Consider the following 24,229-nt stretch of genomic DNA (forward strand, 5'->3'; position numbering starts at 1 on the left):
CTCAAGGTTCTCCAGTTTTAACTCCCATGCGGTTATACGTCGCAAGGAGTTAAAAGGTCTACCTATTGGGAACTCCAAGTGAGTTTTATTCAGTCCCCAAATGTTACATTTGCTTTAAGAAAAAAAAAAGATGCAGTCAGCCCTCCATATCCATGAATTCCTACAACCAAAGATCCAACCAACCACGAATCAAAAATACTTAAAGGGAGGGGTCAGTGCTGTGGCATAGCAGGTAGAGCTGCCTCCTGCAGAGTTGGTATCCCATAATGGGTGCTGGTTTAAGTCCCAGATGTTCCACTCCCAATCCAGCTCCCTGCTAATGCACCTGGAACAGCAGAAGATGGCCTAACGTTTGGGCCCCTGCACCCACGTGGGAGACCCAGATGAGGCTCCTGGCTTCAGACAGGCCCAGTTCCAGGCACTGGGGAGTGAACCAGTGGATGGGAGACCCCTCCCCCACGTCTCTTTCTCTGCCTTCTGCGAAACTCCTTCGAATAAATAAATACATCTAAAAAAAATACTTGGAGGAAAATAGTGCACCTGTACAGAACATGCAGTTTTTTCCTCCTCATTATTTCCCTAAATACAAACTATTTACACAGTATTTAGCTGTGAGGCAGGATGCCCCCGGAGCTCATGGAGATCCCGGACAAAAAGTCAGGGAGCCAACAGGGAGGCAGCCCCAGGGACATCTGAGTGCTGCTTAGAGAAAAGGTAGGAAAGCAGAAAGACTGGTCAGGAAGGAAGCTGAAGATGACTGGCATCAGCAATGGGGAGGCTTTAGTCTGCATTTTAACAAATTACACAAGGCTGTGAGAAAAGTTCAGTCTGGGAGAAGAAAACAGGCAATTCAATTTGAGATGTTATAATAACCATAAAATGTTACCTGAGATCATCAAAGTGCTAAATAATCCAGCCTGGGGATGCCAGGTTAGAGCAACTAATTCCCAACTGAAGCCAGAAAAACAGGAAATGAACTACCTGGACAGGAAAGAAATGTTACCATCTTCAAAGAGCTGAAGCACACAAGAGTCAGTCAAGTGGAAATGGATGCAGCTGGCTCTTCCTCGGGGTGTCTGTACCCAGTCTTAGAGGTAACGGGGAAACACAGGAAGACTGTTCCACAAGAGAGCATACGTGCTTTTTCTTTTCACAAGCTATTTCGTTGGCTAAGTGAAAGAGCCTCGTTTGTAACCAAGATAGAACTCACAGTATGTTGTTACGTTCACACTTAAGGAAATTCACTCCTTACTGAAGCTGTTTATTGAGCCAATAGGGCTGGTGAGCACTTTACTCAGAAAGTAGCCCAGTACAGGCAAGACTCCCACAACGCTAGCAGGAAGCCCTTGCAGACAGGTACTGCCCAAACCACACTGAAGCCCCTGTCCCCATCTCACGCGCAGAGCACCCCAATTTCATCTGGGATACCCTCTTCCTTTCTATACTGCAATTGTCAAGCATGACTCAAGGTATCCTGCTGCTAACTGGCTTAACTAATCTTCAAGTTGATCAGAAAAACTCTGGTTAAAAACCAAGGAAAAATGTGGCCAAGTTACCTCATCCAGGCTGCTCATTCAAGCAGCTCCCAGAACAGGCAGGATGCCGGGTGGGGGGACGGGTTGGGGAACAGGTGGCTATCCCCTAGGAGAGAACTGCGGGAGGTGGGCAGCTAGCCTGTGGCACGCCCAGGCCCAGAAGAGGCTGTGGTGGGACTGCGTTATAAGACCCCTGCTAAAAGTAAATATTAAAATAATTCTAGCAAGGGTTAAAAAGTTTGGCTGCTGACAGTAGCCATTCCTTAAGATAACTGTGTCTCCACCTGCCTGCAGAATAACCTTGGGAAACTGCCTTGTGAAACTGCTCTGTGTCTGTGTAACTGTCTCACGCGATAACACTTGCAGGAGTCCAGAAAAGAGTTACAATAAGGTTCTGTGACTGAAACATACTAAGGTTTTACTGTTCTACTGCCATCCTCGTCCTTGCTTGCTTTGGCTGATAAGAAGAAACTGCCCGTGACCCCCATCCCAAGCCCCTTACCTAGCAACCATTAGCTTACCCAATAAAATGCTAGTAACCTGTAGCTTGCCCAATAGAATTGTAACACAATCAAATATGCTAATGCTGTGGTTTTAAGCTTTAAATACTCTGTAAGCTATTGTTCGAGGCCGCGGCCGCTCTCTCTCTCTCTGCACCCTACCAGAGGGTGCTGCTGAGACGGCCCATTTGCAAATGTAATAAACTTTCCTCTTGCCTTTTGCATCGATTGGAGTGGAGTCTGTGTTTCTGGGGTCCGGTTTGTGGGTTTGTGGGACGCCTGCTTAAGGGGTCTTACAGCGTGAGTGGGAAGTAGGCATGGGGATGGGGCGGAAAAGTTGGGGTTGTAGGTGGGCAGCAGCCAGGGGTTGGGGTAAGGAGGCTGGGAGGGCAGTAGGGCAGGTGAGCAGGAGGTCATAGGCAGAGAGGAGATTGTGGGGAGACAGGTAGTGGGAGAAAAGGATAGGGCATTATAACAGGGGCTCTGGGTCTTCCATCATGGACTGCAGGCTCTGGTAGTCTGCTCCAGGCATGTAGGAGCTGGTGGTGGACATCCCCATAATGGAGCTGGAGGGAGGCAGGGGCATGGTGGGCTGGAAGAGGTATCTGGACTTTGGGGAGGTGCAGCCACCATGTCTGACGACTAAGCCTGTTCCAAGGTGGTATCAAGAGGCAGTTTTCTGGTCTGGAGGTGGGTGGGCTGGTGGCAAGGGCAGGTGAGCAGTCTCGGTTTGGGGATTTTAGGTGGCAGTGGTCCTGCTTTGTTCTCTTTGGGAGAGACAACCATGACTCATGTAACCTGCCGTGGTTGCGAAGATTGGCTTCATGGGCTGCTGCTCTGGAGCTGATGGCCGGGAGTCCTCCTACTGGGGCTGCCAGGTCTGAGAGCCTCAGTTATGCTTTGTGGCCCTTGCAGTGTGGTCTGAAGAGATGGGGCCTGTGATGAGAAATCACTTCCCCTTGGGAGTAAAGGTCCAGGATCTGGTGGCAGAGGTCTTCCAAAACATCCACAGGGACATCCTGAACAGAATGCTCCCACCATCATGTCCAATCTTGTGTTTCCAGTTTGCACAAACTTCCTGAAAGATAGATGGCTGCAGCTGCTCTGACGTCTGGTTCCTACTGCAGTGACTAGGTGGTACAGAGTCTGTCATCTACAAATGTCCATGGCATTAGAACCAGCTTCTGAATATGGCTTTTATTACTTTTGAGTTGCTCTGCATATCTGAATAGGAACTGGCATCAATGTTCTACCTGTAAGTCAGACTTTATGGTTCACAGTAAGATTCTCTCCAGAACCATTACCTCATCCTTCGGGTCGTCTCCAAACTGACCAAACTGGACATCATTTAAGAAACTACAAGTTGTCTGATCTCACCCTTCTCGGCAGTACTGTCTCAGTGGCTGGGTCAAGTCCTCCCGTCTGAGCCAAGTCTTTTTTACCCAGTACTAACATGCTTCCCTGCGGCCCAGGTCTGCCAGTTACTGAAGGGTTTACATTTTCTTCATTCTACTTCATTTACTGAAGTACACTTGTTTCTTTCCAAAAGATCTCTGAAAATGTTAAGACTCCCCTTGCCTCAGGCATGCCCCTTGGCTAAGTCCCCTTGCCCACTGTGGCCATCTAGGATGTACAATCTCTGTTCTTAAAAGGTGTACTTGAGGCCGGCGCCGCGGCTCACTAGGCTAATCCTCCACCGTGTGGCGCCGGCACACCGGGTTCTAGTCCTGGTCAAGGCGCCGGATTCTGTCCCGGTTGCCCTTCTTCCAGGCCAGCTCTCTCTATGGCCAGGGAGTGCAGTGGAGGATGGCCCAAGTCCTTGGGCCCTGCACCCCATGGGAGACCAGGATAGGCAGGGCTCACCTGGCTTCTGCCATCGGATCAGCGCGGTGCGCCAGCCGCGGTGGCCATTGGAAGGTGAACCAACGGCAAAGGAAGACCTTTCTCTCTGTCTTTCTCTCTCACTGTCCACTCTGCCTGTCAAAATAAAAAAAAAAGTGTACTTGAAAGAGCCACAGAGAGGGGGGAGACAGAACTCCATGCAGGTCTCCCAGAGGTGGCAGAGACCCAGTTCTTGGGCCATCATCTACTGCCTTCCCAGGCACATTTGCAGGAAGCTGGATCAAAAGCAGAGCAACCAGGACACAAAGCTGCACTCCAACATGGGAAGCCAGCAGCATCACAAGCAGCGGCTTAACTCACTTTGCCACACTACTGGCTTCCAAACATGTTTGCTTAAGACAGCACTGTAAAATATAAAATCGCACTGCATGCATTTTGTTCTATGGCACCCTTAAATATCTGTGAGGTGAAAACCAGGAAGCACACACTTAAAAATACTCTGGAGGGGGCTGGCGCTTTGGCGCAGTGGGTAAAGCTGCTGCCTGCAGTGCTGGCATCCCAAATGGGTGCCGGTTCGAGACCCAGCTGCTCCACTTCCGATCTGGTCCCTGGGAAAGCAGTACAAGATGGCCCAAGTCCTTGGGCCCCTATACACTCATGTGGGAGACCCAGAAGAAGCTCCTGCTCAGATCGGCTTAGCTCTGGCCATTGCAGCCAACTGGGGAATGAACCAGTGGATGGAAGACCTCTCTTTCTCTCTGCCTCTATTCCTCTCTCTCTGTAACTCTTTCAAATAAAGAAATCTTAAAAAAAAAAAAATTCTGGAACGTGAAATTAGCGTTTTCATTTTTAATAAGTAAACCCATCACAAGCAGAAATTAGTATGTGTTCAATAGCTTAACTTAAAAAACGTTTACCATACCCAGTACTGAGAGCTATTTCCTGGAACCAGCACTGTGGCATAGTAGGCTAAGTCTCTGCCTGTGGCGCCGGTATCCCATATGGGCACCAGCTAGAGTCCTGGCTGCTCTATTTCTGATCCAGCTCCCTGTGCTAATGGCCTGAGAAAGCAGTAGAAGATGGCCCAAGAGCTTGGGCCCCTGCACCCATATGGGAGACCTGGAAGAAGATCCTGGCTCCTGGCTTCAGATCGGCCCAGCTCCGGATGTTGCAGCCATTTGAGGAATGAACCAGAACACTGAAGATCTCCGTCTTTCCCTCTCAAATAAAATATTCCTAACCTGATGCAGAAGACAAATACTGTAACTGGTAGACAACTTGAGAATAAATTGGAAGCTTTAATAACTAGGTGACAAACCACACTACTTTGTACATCAACAAAACCGATTAAAAAAAAAAAGCACAACTAAAAAGGACTTCTGTTTATCATAGTTTTGAAAATACTTCAATTTCAACTCAACAAACACAGAGACAATTATTTTTCCCATTTACTCTTTATAAACTGATAATAATACTCAACGAAACCTGGTGGGAAGTATTCCAAAGGGCCGCACACAAACAAAGGCCGCCACACTTTATTACTTCTCTGGCAGGACAGTCTTTTAAGTTACCACAGGTCAGAACACACGGGAAGTATCTGAAAGCAAAAATTAAATACAGAAAGTAGGAGATTCTCCTATTCAGGTCTCAACCAACTTATCTGGAAAGGACTTGAGACTATCAAATTCAATGTCATTCTTTAGCAAGAAACAAGGAGAAAGCAGCAGTCAAGTGACTGTATGATTTGCTCACAGAGAGATCACTAATAATCAGCAAAACCACAACGTCCACATTGAGACCAATCTACTGCTCTTCCCACTTCAGTTTCTCACTTTGATTCTTTTACCAAAAACCAATGAAATACATACATGCAGACTCAGAAGGCAGACTTTATCAGACACTGAATCTAGTCAGTACTGAGTATTCAAAGAATTCTGGCTATATGATTCAACTGTAGAGGAAATAAGACCACAGCCAGAGACAAAGGAAGGAAAGGGGACCCCGACACTCACCCTGAAAAGTGGCTGCTCCAGCTATCTGGTGAAGCAGCTGTGCGCGGTTACCTCGTCCAGGGAGGGAAGATGTCCTCAGCTCAGCTTCTGTAACTCCTGTCCTGCCCCAGGTATCTTTTATAAACACACCGGACCCAAATGATTCAAAGTGTGGTCCTAAGTTACATAAGACTACAACTTAAACCCACCAGTGCTCTAATGGGTAAGGTATGATGCTGATGAGCCTGTAAATATTGTAAGAGACCTGGGTTAGATGCTCAGTTCTCAGAAAATGATTCCCACCGAGCTCACTGGCATTAATAAACTTTACATCTTCCACTGTCTCTGGTGTCTGTATGAATGGAGTTTTCTCATCAAGGCTTCTAACAATTCGGTAAACTGTCCTGGAACCCCTGCTGTACCCATTAAGAAATGCTGGGAGATACACACCCCCGCTATGTTCATACAAGGCTGGCCCTTTCAGCCTTGACCGGCAGGAATCAGCTGGAGCCCTAGGCTCTGGAAAAGCCCATGGCATGCCTCCAGACTCACTCGGGGATCCTAACTCCCCGAGCCATGGCCTGCTCCCCAAGACTAACTCTCCATGGCCAACTGAACAGGACAATTGGACAGATCCTCCTGGACTTCAGGACATGGCAGAATGCCCCGGAGTGCCCAGTACTCAGGCCTGCCTCTGTGTGGAAGCAGGAGACTGATCACCTCGCAGCAATCCTTGTGATTGCTCCTGGTGGGTCCTCACACGGAGGTACCCGTCTGGTGTAAGGGAAAAGTGCATGGGTGTGTGTGTGGGGGGGGTATGAACATGACTCCAGCGCCCTGTGGCTACCTAACCTGAGCACTCACATGGAGGTACCTGTCTGGTGTAAGGGAAAAGTGTGTGTGTGTGTGTGTGTGTGTGGTATGAACGTAACTCCACCGCCCTGTGGCTACCTAACCTGAGCACTCACATGGAGGTACCTGTCTGGTGTAAGGGAAAAGTACGTTGGGGGGGGGGGGGGGGTAATGAACGTGACTCCAGCACCCCATGGCTACCTAATCTGAGTCCTCACAGGGAGGTACCTGTCTGGTGTCTGTAAGGGAAAGTGTGTGTGTGTGTGTGTGTGTGTGTTGTGAACGTTTGTGATCCCACCACCCTGCAGCTGCCTGGTCTGAATGAACCCTAAGCTGCCCTGCTCTTGGCAGACAGCGACCAGGTGGGTGAAGCGATTAACGGTCCAGAGCAGTGCCTGTTCAGAGTTCTGTCTCTTGCTTTTCAACTCCAGCCAAGGGTGGCACATTATGGGAGAATCCTATTTAAAACCAACTTTCTTAGACTGCATGATCAAAAACCTTAAGAAAGTCACAGCATAAAAATTTGTTCCAAGTTGGGGTGGGAGAGAGAAAGGCAGTTTGAACTTTTTTCCTCTTTGGTTTGCGGTATGTTAACTCCATCCCTTTGCTGGGAGTGGGGTGGGAGAAGGGAAGAGAAAGGTCAGCTGCCTGTCAGCACGAGGCAGTGATACTTAGAAGTCTCCTGAATCAAGTGGACAACCCCCAATGGGCTTCTTGCCCATGACAGCCCAGCCTCTGGCCCACAGTCACCCTTGGGACCTGCCTGAACACATCTGTTGTGGAAATGGTCCCAGATATGACTGTTGAATGGGTGTCAGCCTGGGGGCGCTTGTTTGGCGAAAGACTAGGCTGAAATTCAATTTAAAATCTAGGGAGACAGCATTGATCAATAATCTTGTGCATAAAATTGCCAGAGTAATGACTTCTGTGCTAATTCTGTTCAAATGTAATTGGACATTGAGTATGAAGAAATTTCTCTTTTAAATCTAAAAAGATCACTGCTTTAAAAGAAAAAATTTTTGCTTTGTAATCAGTGGAACTTGTTTTGTTACTAGGTTTAACAGATCCAGCAAAATACCAATGGGTATGGGTAATCAGAACTATTGTCATGGCCTGTAAGGTAAATCTGACAAGTTAAAATTTTTTCATTTAACTTTAAAAAAAAAAAAAAAAGTGAAGTGGAAGGGCTGATTTAACATGGAAGAGGTGCCAGAGGCCACTCCCCATCCAAGATAAGGGCGGAGCCACCACTACCACAGCTGCAAGCCTGGGCTCTTCAGGGAAACCTGTGTGGGGTGTGGAGGAGGGAGTGGCCAAAGGCTGTGCAGGGCCAGGAGCCCCAGTGGGCGCCAAGCCTGGCATTGTGGAGGGAGGAGCAGGTCCAGGAGCCTGTTACCATTAGGGAGCCTGAGGTGTCTGCCCGTCAGGCAGTGTGGAGATGTGTGGGTCCATGATGTTGCTGCTCTGTCTGCTGGGCTGCCACACTGCGGGAGCTCAAGAGGTCACAATGAAGGTGCACCTGGCAATAACCAGGAAGGCAGACCACTCAGGCTAGTTCCCCTATATAAACTCCTGGTTACAAATTGCTTTAATTTAGCACCCCCTGGACAGAGTTCTGAGCTGGCAGGCAGGGACAAAGCAAAATCCCTGTGGCCAGGACTCAGTCCCAGTCAAGAGACCAAGGAACATCCAAGACCCTCACGGCGTATCTGGAAAAGCCCCCACTGTCACCACCTCCCTCTGCCAAGGCCAGAAGCCCCTCCCCTACCAGACAGTCCACCACCATCTGTTTCACTCCTGCCATAACCTGAGAAACCGGAAACCTGAACAGGTAGGGATGCGTCTCCCTTCAGCTCGGAGCCAGTGCCTGCCTCTGTTCTGTTCCCAGACTGGGCGAGAGGCAAGGCCGATGCCCAGGGTGGCAGCAATGGCAGCAACAGCATCAGCTGCAGCTGTGATGGCAGCAGCATTCCAGGACAGGCTTTCCAAATGCCCCTGCAAGATCAGAGGGCCCCTGCAGGCTGACCAAGACAGCACTATGCAAGCGGGACACCCATTCCTACCACTGATTTACTCAGTGGGAAGCAATCCAAGCCCTCCCAACTCCGAAAACCCAGAGGCAGGTCTGAGAGTTTCTAGGGGCAGCCAGCCTCTGTTGCATTTGAATCCCCAACTACTCACTGGTAGGCCCCTCTGTGAAGCTACAAAGAGCTGAGAAAGAACCATCTGAATGGGGGCAACAGCAACAAGAGGCTTCCTTACTCTTAAAAAGGCTCTACTAGAGGCACCTGCTTTAGGACTCCCTGATGTGACCCGCGGATTCAATTTGTTCATGAGAAAACAAGAGAATGGCCCTGAGTGTCCCAGCCCAAAATCCAGGATCCTGGCAGTGACCTGGGGCCTATCCAAACAGTTCAGACACAGGGCAGCTGGGGGTCGGCTTGCCTCCGAGCTGTAGCTGCTACTGCTCTCCTGGCAGAAAAGGCAGACAAACTCTGGCAGAGACTGAATGTGAAAGTCCCACAGGCAGTCACAGCCCTGATGGATCACCAAGGACACTGCTGGCTCACCAACTCGTGTATGACCACTGCCAGGGCTTCCTCTGCGAGAAGCCCCGAGGACATCTGGAAACCGTCCAAACGCTGAACCCAGCCGCCTTTCTTCCTGCTGGGCCGGATCCTCCAGCATGACTGCCTGAAACAACCTGTTGGTAGGGCTCACTCGAGTCGTCCAGACCTCATGGACCAGCCTCCGCCTTCTCCAGACCGCACCCTCTACCCTGATGAAAGCAGCTTCCTGTTGGAGGGTAAGCGCCTGGCAGGGTCATGCATTGGTAACAAATAGAGTCAGGGCCCTCCCGGTGGGCTGGTCAGCCATCAGGCAGAGCTGCCAGCCTTCATGAGAGCCCTGGAAATTGAGCAAGGGATGAAAGGTAAACATCTACATGGACTCGAGTTGGGCTTTCACCACTCTGCACATACACAGAGCTCTGTACCGGGAAAGAAGACTTCTCAGTGCAGGAGGAGAGGCCGTTAAAAACTGAACTGAGATCCTGCTGCTTCTGGAAGTGGTCTGGGAGCCAGCAGCTGTTTCTCAGAGGCAACAGGCAGCCCCAGAGGAAGAGAACTGGGTAAGAGGAGAAAAGGGTATCAAGAGTTCAGACTGATGGTGGCTTCTCCCTGACAAGATGCCTTTCTGTCCCAGGTCACTTGGCCCACACCCTGGCTTGTCAGCTTCATGAAAACTCACATGGGAAAAACAGCGTTAGAAGCTCTGGGAAACTGGTATGTGGCTAAGCTCCCCACGCTTTGCAGAAGTGTAATGGCTCTCTTAATGGCTCTCCCAGATCAATTAGACTACTTAGCTGCCGTGGACCTGCAGAACAGGAGGGGACTTGACCTGCTAACTCTAGAAAAGGGGGAAGTTTGCCTTTTCTTAAATGAAGAGTGTTGTTTCTATGTCAACAGCTGGGGAGCAGTCAGAGATATGGTCCAACAACTTAACGGGAGGGTAAGAAAAAGCAAAGAAGAAATAGCTAACTCTTAGAGCTTTTGGAATAATATGTGGAGCTCGGCATCCTGGCTCCTCCCGCTGCTCGGATCTCTTCTTGTAATCTTTCTGGCACTTCTGTTTGGTCCCTGCATCATTACCATGCTAACCGGATTTGTCACTGCTTGCCTGGAGGCCTAAAGTTCCAAAGGCTCCTCCAGAGCTAGCAGCCAGTTAATTTAGAAGATGTAACAGAAGATGGTGCCCCTCAGAATGGTTAAGAGTGGACCAAAGGGGAGCGGAATGTAGAGGAAACATAACCAGAGACAAAGGAAGGAAAGGGGACCCCGACACTCACCCTGAAAAGTGGCTGCTCCCAGCTATCTGGTGAAGCAGCTGTGCGCGGTTACCTCGTCTACGGAGGGAAGATGTCCTAAGCTCAGCTTCTGTAACTCCAGGCATAAATCTGCCCTAGGTATCTCTTATAAACATACTGGACCCACCGACCATTGGTGTGGTCCTAAGTCACGTTAAGACTGCAATTTAAACCCGCCAGTGCTCTAACGGTTAAGGTATGATGCTGGTAAGCCTATAAATATTGTAAGAAACTTGGGTTTGATGCTCAGTTCTCAGGAAATGATTCCCATCGAGCTCGCTGGCGTTACTAAACTGCTTTCCATACTCCATTGTCTCTGGTGTCTGTCTGAATGGAGTTTTCCCACCCCAAGTGTCTGTAACACAACGTTTTTCAAGTTTTTATCTTGTAGGTCCTTAACATGATGTTCTGACATGTACTCAAAGTCCAATGAATAAAGTCTTGGAAATAGCACCACACAAAACAAACCAGAAGCCCCGGATGTACTTCCTAGCCTTCCTCCACGGACACCAAAATTATCTGGAAGGATTAGAGAGGGGTAACTTCTAACACGAAGAAACACGGCTAACAAACCAAAACTGGAGGAGTACCCTGACCAAAACTCCAAGTATCTCCACCTGATCTTGATCAATTCCAAGCCTAAGCAAAGGGGAAGAAACCAAAATGACACAGAATCCTAGTGTCTACAAAATTTCATGCGTTGTTAAATCGAAGGATGGCTTTTTAAAAACCACACACATTCTTAAGATAAGTAGTACTAGGAAAAAATTAATAACAATTTTTTAAAAGTAAACATTACAATATTCACTCAAGACAAATTCATCTTAAAGAATCCAAAATTCCAAATTTTTCAAAACACTGGTAGAGAAACAATTTCAGAGCCTATAATTCATTCATTCAAATATCTTCACTTCATTCTTTTTTTTTTTTATAATTTTATTTATTTATTTAGACAGGCAGAGTGGATAGTGAGAGACAGAGAGAAAGGTCCTCCCCTTTGCCGTCGGTTCACCCTCCAATGGCCACTGCGGCCAGCGCATCTCGCTGATCCGAAACCAGAAGCCAGGTGCCTCCCCTGGTCTCCCATGCGGGTGCAGGGCCCAAGGACTTGGGCCATCCTCCACTGCCTTCCCGGGCCATAGCAGAGAGCTGGCCTGGAAGAGGGGCAACCGGGACAGAATCCGGCGCCCTGACCGGGACTAGAACTCGGTGTGCCGGCGCCACAAGGCGGAGGATTAGCCTGTTAAGCCACGGCGCCGGCCCACTTCACTCTTTAGTCACTGAGAATAAGTTTTAATTATTACAAGCAATGAATAATCAGAAAATACAGGAAAATAAGACAAGTCAAGTGGCTTATATTGTTTCAGATCAAAAATAAGATGGGATTAAAGAGTTGGGTCTGATCTGCTAAGTGGCCCTATGGCTTTTCAGCAAGATGAGAATTCGATCAAGCGACTGTTTGGATTGGAACAGATAGCTCATATGGTTTCACAGCTTTGGTTTCAACACTCATAAGTTCAAAGGTGAAGTCTGCTCACATAATGGCTGCATTCTCCCTCCCCCACCTCTACAAAATGACCTTCAGCTAACAGAGTCACTTATTAAAACAGATTCTGAAGGACAAAGGAAATGGAGACCTACACATCAGAACTTCTAGGGATGCACAAGTGGCTTGCATTGGGCTATACTTGGAAAAGGCCACCACTCATCACCACAAAATCCCCTATTATTCTATCTAATATACTATGGAAACTAAAACATTTAAGGTTTGAAAAAAATGATTTACAGAAAGCACAGTAAAAAATTAGCAAAAGTTTGAGATGTAGGATTTTAAATGATTTCATTCTTCAAGTATATACAGATCTTATAGGATTATAATAAAGCAACTGACACTAGTCTAACAAGTAAGGCTACTTAAGGGATTAGTCATAATAGTTTGCAATTAACACACCAACTATGTACACAATTTGTCAAGTTTATAAGCTAATTGATCATATATTTTCTTAGAAAGTCTGAATAAATTATGTACTTTATAAGTTGTACAAAAATATTAAAACAATTAGCTAGAATTCATATAAAGATCTGCTCACTTACTTGAAACACAGAGCATCAAAGAGGCACAGAAAGAGAGATCTTCGATTTGCTAGTTCACTCTTCTAAATGACTACAACATCCAGGGATACACCAGACCAATCCAGGAGCAAACTCCTCTGCCACACAGGTGGCAGTGTTCCAAGCACTTGCACCATCACCCACTGCCTTCCCAGTCACATAAGCAGAAGTTCAATCACAAATGGAGCAGCCAGAACTCTGATATGGAATGCAAGCATGTTGCAAGTGGTGGCTTAACCTGCTGCACCACAATACCAGCCCTGTAAGAGTTAATCTTGTAATTTCACTCTAATCTTAAATGCAAATGGAAAAAAAAAACCTGACATCAACTCTCTGAAGGTTATTGCCCCTCATTTCTGAATATATCAAATGGCATATAAAACGGGAATTTACCACCTACATTTATAAGCCAGACTGATAATAAAGTCACTACCTACCATGCAAACCACCTATGTAAATAATTACAAAGTAGAAAAGAGATAGGTTCCAAGAATGCTTCATAAAATCAGCTGTTATTCTGAAGGAGAAAGGTAGGTAGGAGTGGACAAAAGATCATTTTGTGACTTTGAACAGCCCTTGTCTCAACTGTTGAGGAACATGTTTTCTTCTGTGCAAACTGTTGAACTCTTCATAGTATAGAGTTGGTCTTCTGTGTATAAAGTTAATTGAAAATGGATCTTAGTGGAGAATGGGAGAGGGAGAAGGAGAAGGGGTGGGAGTGTGGATGGGAGGGTGGGTATACAGTGGTACTTACAAAACACATGAAGTTTAATTCCTTAAACAAAAGTTTTCTTTGGGGTTAGGGGAGACCATTATGGCTTGAAAATCCATACAAAGCGACCATAGCAGAGATGTTCTGGGTTCGGAGCTTCACACTGGGGCAAGTGGTGGATTTAGCAACAGGAGACTTGAAAGAATGAGAACTTCAAACTTTCAGTAATGGTGATTCAGAATATTTTACCTCCTCAAATCTTCAAGATGCATATAGAAGCAGAAAATCTGGCCTGAGAGGCCAACTTCCATGCATCAGAGAACAACGTTTTCATTGCCGTGTCCTCCAAATACACTGGATGGGATGATTACCTCCATAAGGATGTGAGGGAAACATATCCATCTGGACAACTGTGTTGCCAATGCAACATAATCAAGACCTGAAAATCCAGGCTTAAAATAAAGGACATGTATTTAACTTTGTAGTCGAACATTTTCACTCAGGCAGAAAGGGGTAAGGAAGACGACGTGCAGAAGGCAAGGCCAAGTGAGGTAGAGGCTCCCGAGAACCCAGGAGAAGGAGTCAAGGACAGCATCCCCAACATTAGGCAAAGACAGGAACACTCAAGTAGGGAACAGGCTTAGGAGTGTCCACTGAACACATAAGTGGTGGCTGCTCAACGAACAGACATATTTGGGCTTGAAATCAAAGGAGTGACAGAAGCTTTGGATACCTACCTACACCCCCACCACCACCACCAAAAAAAAGCAGCCATCTAATAGTTCTAAATGCAGTGGAGTCAAAAACAATTACAAAAGCAGAAGGGATGGAGATGACTGTAAGGGCTATCTTCAGACCAAAAAAAAAAAAAAAACCCAAGCAAAAGTTAAGAGAACACAATTAACAGTTACAAAGAGACTGAGGAAATTTTAGACCTAAAGACCAAAGAGAAAAAACTCCTAGGAAAGGCAGGGTAAGCCACTGCCCACACAGGCAGGCCAGTTCAGATTCCAGTCACTACGGCTCTAGCTGCTAATGCTCCTGGGAAGCAGCAGATGCCGGCTCACATACTTGAGTCCCTGCCACCGTGCGAGAGACCACAACTGGGTTCCTGGCTCTTGGATTTGGCCTTGCCCAGTCCTGGCTGCTGCAGTCAATAGGAGAGTGAACCAGCAGATGGAAAAATATCTGTCACTCTGCCTTTCAAAGAAATCCATCTTTTCTAAAAATAGGGACACCACTTAAAAAAAATCCTAAAGGCTCTCAAGCCGGGAGGGGAGTGCAAAGCAGAAAATGGACCTCCTACTGACCTCTACCTATAAACAGAACTGGGCAAACAATGAACGATAATGAAAAGTACCTTCAGGGGAAAAAATGCCCAAGGAAAAATGTTTTTATCTACCTGAAAAACCATTCTTCAGACATGCCCCCACATACAGTCTCAGAAAATCATCCACAAAAATAGTTACACATCTTTTTGCAAACGTGAAGACAGGACACATAAAGCAAACAACACTTTACAAGTGAGAAATGAAATCAACTATATTAGAAATTAATTTCACCTGTCAGAGAAAGGCAGCTCAAGTAAAGTTGATATAAAAGCTTTGTATTACATATTTATTATTATTAAGACCCTGGCCTATGAACAGAGATCTCCATAACATCTGAAGACTTGAATATCCAAAGATTTTCACAACTAACAAAGTATCCAGACGAGGAGAAAATCTTAATTCCAAAAGCCATAAAAATTAGATTTAACAAAAGAAGGACAAACAATAGTTTGCAGATTTAAAACACCCTTCTGAACAGATGCGGGCTAAACAGGAGACAAATCAAAACAAATCACATTTAGAATTTTTAAAAAATGACATCACTCTTCAAGCCTGCCTCAAAATCTATGCAGCATGAAGAAAGCAGCAAAGCTTAAAAAAACTTACATGCTGACAAATAAAACTGGTCTGGGTAAAACTAAACAGGAAACTGAGGGCCTGGGGATTTTATTCCATTTTTCAAAAACAGTCAATACTGGTAGTTCTATGAAAGTTGTATTTTAAAATTACACAAAAATATAAAATTATTAACCCTAGAGTTCCGAAAAGTGCAGTTTTACAAGTAAACCCTTAGTACTAGTTGCTTCTATCCTGTAAGTGCCTCCCAACAGCAGTTTCAGATGTGTGTGTACTGGTACATATGATTTACGTTTACAGGAACAGCAATCAGCACAAACCCCAGAGGGAGGGCAGAGGGCAGACCCTCACTCTGCAGCCTATCCCACCTCCAGAGCCGTCTCCACCACAATGCAAATGCTTCTATGCAAAACAGCTCTTCACAAGCCAACCACAAAGGCATTTTATTTATCACTCTTCCTACCCAAAATCCTCCAGGACATGTTTTACTAGTACTTTTTTTTTTTTTTTTTTTTTGGGCTACCAGCAGATAGGTGCTCTATGTCCATCTGTCTTTCACATAATCAACTCTCAAGCAAACTTGGCAGAGGACCAGTCAAATACCCATATTCTTAATGATAAAACGCATTCTTTACCGTCTAGTTCAGAGTTCCTCCATTCTCTGGTACTCTCCCTGTATCTGCAGTGTATGAGTATTTAAGTCAAACTTGCACATCTATCCCAAAACTCCTTGAACTACAAACTGCAAGATATGGGTAAGTGTCCCCAGTTTGTCCTAACAGCTCTCATTTGCCAACTGCCCAGCATTTCCCTGCCAACTCTACAGGAAGAAGCCCTAGTTGACACCCAGGGCTGCTGATCTCAAAATAATAGCTTTTGGCCGACGCCACGGCTCAACAGGCTAATCCTCCACCTGCGGCACCGGCACACTGGGTTCTAGTCCCGGTCGGGGCGCCAGATTCTGTCCCAGTTGCCCCTCTTCCAGGCCAGCTCTCTGCTGTGGCCCGGGAAGGCAGTGGAGGATGGCCCAAGTGCTTGGGCCCTGCACCCGCATGGGAAACCAGGAGAAGCACGTGGCTGCAGCAGTCATTGGAGGGTGAACCAACGGTTCTGTCTCTGTCTCTCTCTCACTTTCCACTCTGCCTGTCAAAAAATAATAATAAAATAGTAGCTTTTATTTGAAAGTCAGAAAGAGACAGCTTGACGGGTGAGATCTTTCATCCGCTGACTCACTACCCAAAATGCCTGTAATATCCAGGGCCAGTCCAGGGCAAAGCCGGGAGTCAGGAACTCAAGCCAGGTCTACCACATGAGTGGCAGGGACCCAACCTCTTGAGCCATTACCTGCTGCCTCCCCCAGGGGGTGGAAAGGAAGCCAGAAGCTGAACGCAGGCCCTCCAATACAGATGTGGGTGTCCCAAGCTCTGCTGAACTGCTATGCCAAATGACTGTTCCCCGACACTTTATGATCAGAAGGGTAAACCTAATCATTTGTTGCATTATCGTTCAGGACCTTAACTAAGTGCTTTAAAATTGTTGTATACATCTATTTACATTTAGCCTCATGACATTCATATGGAGTAGACACAAAAACTCAGGAATGTGCCTACTGTCATCTAACTCTAGGCACCTGGACTTAAGCTAACTGAAAGAACACTTCTCTCACAAATTAGGAATACAGGCAGGTATCACTACTCCCTGAGCACTAGAAGTACGCAGTCACTCCTCCCACACTCACACTGTCTACAATGAGTACCTGCTGAATCCACCATGCAAATATTAAATACAAGCATATCAAACTTTTATCAAACACTCGAGACAATCCTACTTATTTTATGGCATAAAAAAACCCATCCCTTAAGGATACTATGATTGACTGACTAAATGACAGTGAGTGTGGTGATTTCATTTTTCCTCCATTCTGTTTCCTACGTTTTCTATAATGAACGTGCACCAAAGAAAAACCTCAGTATAGACAGCACCATGTGGCCCAAGGACTCATCAAGTCAAACCTGGCTTTGCATAAACATGGGACTGCAGAAATCACACACGTAAAATTTTCTTTTGAGAAATACAAGGATATGTCAAGCAAAGCTAGACAGTATTCTTCAGAACTGTACTGTCCCATCCAGGGGCCACCACCAATCACATGCTGCACACCGGACACACTCAATGTGGCCAAGCAAAGCTGCAACATGCTGTAAATGCAAAATACACACCACATTTTAAAGATTCTGTACAAAAAAAGAAATGTAAAACTACTTATCAATTACATGTTGAAATGATAATACTTTGGACAGGTCAGGTTGAAAACCACTAAAATTCACTGTTTAAATGAGGCTACTAGAAAAGCGCAGTTTGCACTAACGGCTAACACTATTTCACTGGACAGTGCTGCTCCAGGACCAAATGCTTCAGATGAGGCCAGCAGCAGGGGCACCATCTGGCCATCTCATTAAAAAACAGATCCCAGAAGTGCTGAAGCAGACTGTGCATTTTAACAAGCCTCCCAGAAGATCAACATGCACATTTAAGACTGAGAGGATTGTGACAGAATCCCATGACTTCCCTGAATCATGACAATCTTTTAACATACCTATTTACTGAAATGCTACAAGGTGTCAGGGCCTTTCTAGACATCAGGAAACAAGGTGGATAAAGTAGATATAAAAATAAATTCACTACCTGTTTTAGTGGAGCTTGCATTCCACAGAAGACAAATACAGAAAGAAAAAGTTTTCTAACACTTGTTTAAATCTGTTCAAATACAACTGATATATCATGAAGAGTAACACTTCTGTGCAATTTCACAAGCTACGCAGGAATTTACAGCAGTCAAGATACATCTCAAACATCTGCCAGCTATCTTATTAGCTCATGCTGAGTTTACCAGTCACATCCATGGTGACAACTTCCTGTAAGATTTTAGATAAGCATCTATCCATCATTTCATAATTTACAGCATTTCAACCCTTCCAATGGACACCCTCTTCCACAAGAAGAGTGCAGGTTATTGTCAGAGTAAAATACCACTTATTGCAGTGCTAAAGTATTCCTTAACCATTATGTACAACAGCACTTTAAGAAGATGCTGAAAAAGGGGCTGGCGTCATGGTGCAGGTTAATCCTCCACCTGCAGCGCCAGCATCTCAGATGGATGCTAGTTCTAGTCCCAGCTGTTCTTCTTCCAATCCAGCTCTCTGTTATGGCCTGGGAAGGCAGTAGAGGGTGGCCCAAGTCCTTGGGCCCCTACACCCACGTGGGAGACCCAGAGGAAGCTCCTGGCTTCAGATCTGGCATAGCTCCAGCCATTGTGGCCATTTGGGGAGTGAGCCAATGGAAGGAAGACCTTTCGGTCTCTCCCTCTCACCGTTTGTAACTCTACCTCTCAAATAAAATCTTTTTTAAAAAAAAAGACCCTGGAAAAACAACAGAACTGACAACACAGGACAGGGATTTGGCCTTGCAGTTGAGACACCCATATTCCACACCCACACCAGAGTATCTGGGTTCAAGTGCAGTTTCCTGCTAACACAGACCCTGGGAGGCAGCAGTTACTCAAGTAACTGGGTTCCTGCCGCCTATGTGGAGACCTGAGTGGAGTTCCTGGCTCCTGTCTTCAGTCTAGTGCAGCCCTAGCTGCTGTGCTTGAGGAGTGAAGCAGTGGATGGGCGCTATCTAGCTAGATTATCTGAGTCTTTAGAAAACCCATAAAGCACATCGTTCACAAACTTTCTGAAGACCTCCTCATAGAAATCTATGCTGCACAGGTAAAGCTGCCGCCAACAATGCAGCACCCATATGGGCACTGGTTCTCCTGGCTGCTCCACTTCCAGTACAGTTCACTGCCTGGGAAAAGCAGCAGAGAATGGCCCAATTACTTGGGCCCCTGCTACCCACGTGGGAGACCTGGAAGAAGCTCCTGGCTTCGGCCTGGCCCAGTCCCAGCCATCACAGCCAGCTGGAGAGTAAACCAGCAGGTGGAAGATGCCTCTGTTTCAATTCTTTCAAATAAATAAACAAATCCTAAGAAAAACCTATGCTACTTTTTAAAAATCATGTCCTTGTCTTTTCCTAATGAGTCACTACAACTTTGAGTACTGCAGCTCTCAACTCTGCTTCTCACAGACCGGTGGTGCAGTTTGCACAGCGTGGTGACTTTCGCATCACAGCGGATGTAGCCATCAACAAAAGCAACAGGAGAGAGGACAGTGATGACAGCTGCAGAGTGGTCAGGAAGTGCAATGAGCAGCACTCGAGCAGACACACTCGGGAAGTGAGACGGAGCACCAGAACATAGAGCAGCTCAAGAAACCAGCATAGCATGCAGAACCCTAAGAGAACAAACTTGTTGGCAGGGTCAGGACAAACAGGGCAACACAGACAAGAAGGAACAAAAGGCTGCAGACCCAGATACTGGGTTACACAGGGCCCTTGGGCTCGGTAAGTAACGGTCACTAGAAGGCTGTGTGGGTGGTGTGAGCCGATGGGCAGTTTACCTGCAGCGCTCTGCTTGTCACCTGGGGAAATTCAAAACTTTGTGGGAAATTAAACTGAAAGACAGGTTTCTTTTGGTGCAACAAATTTTTGAAATCCATGCAGTTTTTCTCAGAGTATAAATTTTTCATGAGTGTAAGATTCCTCATACTCATGATTTAAAAAATTTCTGCGGGGCTGGTGCCGTGGTACAGCAGATTAAAGCCCTGGCCCGAATTGCCAGTATCCCATATGGGCGCTGGTTCTAGTCCTGGCTGCTCCTCTTCCGGTCCAGCTCTCTGCTATGGCCTGGGATAGCAGTGGAAGATGGCCCATCCACGTGGGAGACCCGGAAGAAGCTCCTGGCTCCTGGCTCCGGATCAGCGCAGATCCAGCTGTTGCAGCCAATTGGGGAGTGAACCATAGGATGAAATACCTCTCCCTCCCTCCCTCTCTCTCTGCCTCTCCTTCACTCTCTGTGTAACTCTGATTTTCAAATAAATAAGTAAATGTATGTATGTCCTAAAGGGCTGGCACTGTGACACAATGGGTTAAGCCACCACTTCCAACAACAGCATTCCATACTGGAGCCTAGGAAAGCAGATGACAAAGTGCGGAGGCCTCCACCACATGTGCAAGACCCAGATGGAGTTACATGTTACTGGTATTAGCTTGTGTCAGCCCTTGCCATTGCTACCATTTGGGGAGTGAACCAGCGGATGAAAAGACCTCATTCTCCGTCTTTCCAAAAAAGTCTTTAAAAAAAAAAAAAAAAAAAAATTTCCTGTAGGGTCAAAGTAAACCACTGCAAAAAACATTTATGACTATAATAAATACCATTAAATCGGGGCCGGCACTGTGGCGTAGCGGATAAAGTCACCACCTGCAGTGCTGGCATCCCATATAGGCGCCGGTTGGAGTCCCGGCTGCTTCACTTTCAATCCAGCTCTCTGCTATGGCCTGGGAAAACAGTAGAGGATGGCCCAAGTCCTTGGGCCCTTGCACCCACGTGGGAGACCAGGAAGAAGCTCCTGGCTCCTGGCTTCAGATCAGCACAGCTCTGGCCGTTGTGGCCAATTAGGGAGTGAACCAGCAGATGGAAGACCTCTCTGTCTCTCCTTCTCTCTCTGTGGAACTCTCAAATAAATCTTTTTTAAAAATACCATTAAATCACAAATACATAATAACTATCCATTGATAAGTACCAAAATGGGGCCCAACATCGTGGCATGGCTGGTTAAGCAGCCACTTGGTGTCAGCATCCCACCACTGTGAAGTGCCAGTTTGAATGCTGGCTGCCCCACCTCTGAGGCAGCTTCCTGCTAATACACTGGAAGGCAGTGGACAACAGCCCAAGCACTTGGGCCCCTGCCACCCGACTGGGAGACTAGGATGGAGTTTTGGGCTCCGAAGGCTGTGGCTCTGACCAACTTGACTGCTGCAGCCATTTGGGGAGTGAAGCAGCAGATAAAGATCTGTCTCTTCCCCGCTCTGCAAGTAAATAAACATTTTTAAAATGTTAAGGAAAAGGATGACAAGAAGCCATTCGACAACCTGACACAATGTTTAAATATCACAGTTTACACACACAGCAGATTCTTAGCTCACATTTATGAAAACTTCAAAAAAGTTTGTAGAAAAATGGAGCTGAAAGATAAATTTTGGTGCCAAAAATATTTGAAATCCATGCAGAATTCTTCGTGCTATTTTCCATTAACTTTAGGAAGATTTCTTGTATCATTTTCTAAAATTATGGAAAAAATACTAGAGTTGAAACATGAAAACTGCTTATCATTCAACTTCACTCTATTTTCCTTACAATCAAGTTTCCTTTTTAAACTGGCCTACAGAAATCCAATGCAAACATTTCTGTCTAGTTTTCCACTTAGTACACATCACAAATCAATTTTTTAAAAGATCATATTTCCTCTTATCATTAGGCCAAATTTAAAAATGAGCCAATGGTTGTTATATACATGCAAACATTAGTACATCAGATTGTTGAAAATTTCCAAGTTTCTTTTTAAATTTATGAGCTTATTCCAAAGAAAACTGGCTTCTTCCCAAGGAAATTTCTGAAATGCTCAAAGCTTTTTAAAAAAAACATGTTAACAACTTGACCTAGAATACACACATCCATTTGTACCAACAGTGTCCCTGTCCTGGCTTTGATTTTTATAGTGAAATCTGTAAGATGTAAGTACTGAAGGAAGCTGGGTGAAATTATTAAGATAAAAGCAACAACACCTTCACATTGATTCCTACCATAGTCAAGAACACCAGTTAAGGGGCAGGCGATTTTCCACAGCAGCTTGTTAAAGCCCCAGCAGCCCACCTCTCTTGAAAACTCTTTCAGATAAATAAATCTTTAGAAAAAAAATAACACCAATTGAGTTTTTTAACACATCTGTTTCATCCCTGACAGTGTAGTTAGTTCTATCTACTCTCAGATAAACTTATGTTTGCAGTCAAATGTCATTGTTTTGCTCATTTTTATACAAGTAAAATTTCTCACTTGTTAAATAGGAATACTATGTGTTCTATCTATCTTCCAATGTCAGTATGTGGATTTAATAAGATTTTTCATTTTTACAGTACTTCCTCATATTACTAATGTTAAGCACATTTCATTTTACTCAAAACATAAAAGTTACACTAAATTATATTTAAAAGAATTTTAAGACCCAAGGGCTGGCACTGTGGTACGGTGGGTAACGCCATTGTCTGCAATGCTGGCAACCCATATGGATGCCGGTTTGAGTCCTGGCTGCTCCACTTCTGATCCAGTTCTCTGCCTGAAAAAGCAGGGGAAGATGGCCCAAGTGCTTGGACCCTTGCACCCTCCTGGGACACCCGGAAGAAGTTCCAGGCTCCTGGCTTCAGATCGGCCCAGCTCCAGCCGTTGTGGCCATTTGGGGAGTCAACCAGCAAATGGAAGACCTCTCTCTGTAACTCTGCCTTTCAAATAACACACCACTCTTTAGAAAAACAAAATTATAAGACCAATTATCCCCAAATGGCATCCCTACTAAATATTCTTCCAAAATGTTAATATAAGTTGAGTATCCCTTAAGCAAAATGCTCAGAACTTGACACCCTTCAGAGTTCTTAGGTTTTCAGAACACATGCACAGATTTACCAGCAGAGCATCCCTCACCCTAAACATCCAAAAGCAAGCACGCAGTGCTAAGCAAGTTCCAGATTCTGGAGCGCTTAACGATTTCAGATTAAGATGCTCAACTGTAGACATCTTTGGACGAAAATCAGAGATGGGTCGGGTGTTAGGTCCAGAGGTTAAGACACCCATGACCCCCATCACATCCTACACTGAAGTACCAAGGTTCAACACCCACTGCCAACCCAATCCTAGAAAGGCTGGAAGGCAGGCTGACAGCTCAAAGGAACTGGGCAGCTACCACCAAGTAAGAGCCCTGGATTGGGCTCCTGGCTTTTGTAGGCAACTGGGTATTGAGACTGTGGATGACAGCATGTTCTGTCTCTCTGCCCATCTGCTTCTGATTTTTTTTTTAAATTAGGAGATGAAAATACATTTTCCAAACTTCTCCAAAGATGTGACTGACAAACACTTCACTATGCAGTTATAAGTATTCAATCTTTAAAAAACAGTGCTTACCTACCTTATAAAGGCAGTTTTACCTAACAATGCTAAGCTAAAAACCACTGCAAGTGGAGGATGGCCCAAGTGCTTGGGCCCTGCACCCGCATGGGAGACCAGGAGAAGTACCTGGCTCCTGGCTTCGGATCAGCGCAAAAAGGAAGACCTTTCTCTCTATGTCTTCTCTCACTATCCACTCTATCAAAAAAACAAAAACAAAAACAAAAAACCACCACTGCAAATCTACTATAAGCTCCACTGTAAGAACCAATATTATTTCACTAACCAACTGACCCATAGCCTCAGAAAATAACTTTTTTTTTTTTGACAGGCAGAGTGGATAGTGATAGTGAGAGAGAGAGAGAGAGAGAGAGAGAGAGAGAGAAAGGTCTTCCTTTTTGCCGTTGGTTCACCCTCCAATGGCTGCCGCGGCCAGCGCATCGCGCTGATCCGAAGCCAGAAGCCACGTGCTTCTCCTGGTCTCCCATGCGGGTGCAGGGCCCAAGGACTTGGGCCATCCTCCACTGCCTTCCCGGGCCATAGCAAAGAGCTGGTCTGGAAGAGGGGCAACCGGGATAGAATCTGGTGCCCCAACCAGGACTAGAACCCAGTGTGCTGGCGCCGCAAGGCGGAGGATTAGCCTGTTAAGCCACGGTGCCGGCCAGAAAATAACATTTCTAACAAGTATTCCAAGCATATTTGTAAGTTTCTGTACCAATTCTAGGAGGGAAGATGGGGGGGGGGGAAAGCCCTCCAAGACAAAGTTCTATAGAACAGCTTCATAGAACACCTATAAAGATACCCTTCAGGGGCTGGTGCTG

At 45.9% G+C, this 24,229-nt stretch overlaps 1 protein-coding gene and 1 pseudogene across 5 annotated transcripts in view; both read right to left on the reverse strand.

Moving 5' to 3' along the window:
- Window positions 1–24,229, reverse strand: part of WAC (WW domain containing adaptor with coiled-coil) — a 90,388-nt gene that overhangs the window by 59,022 nt on the left and 7,137 nt on the right. The window lies entirely within an intron of this gene.
- Window positions 2,153–9,408, reverse strand: LOC133773845 (cyclin-K-like; annotated as a pseudogene).

Source organism: Lepus europaeus, chromosome 14, assembly GCF_033115175.1.
Source record: "Lepus europaeus isolate LE1 chromosome 14, mLepTim1.pri, whole genome shotgun sequence".
NCBI lineage: Eukaryota > Metazoa > Chordata > Mammalia > Lagomorpha > Leporidae > Lepus > Lepus europaeus.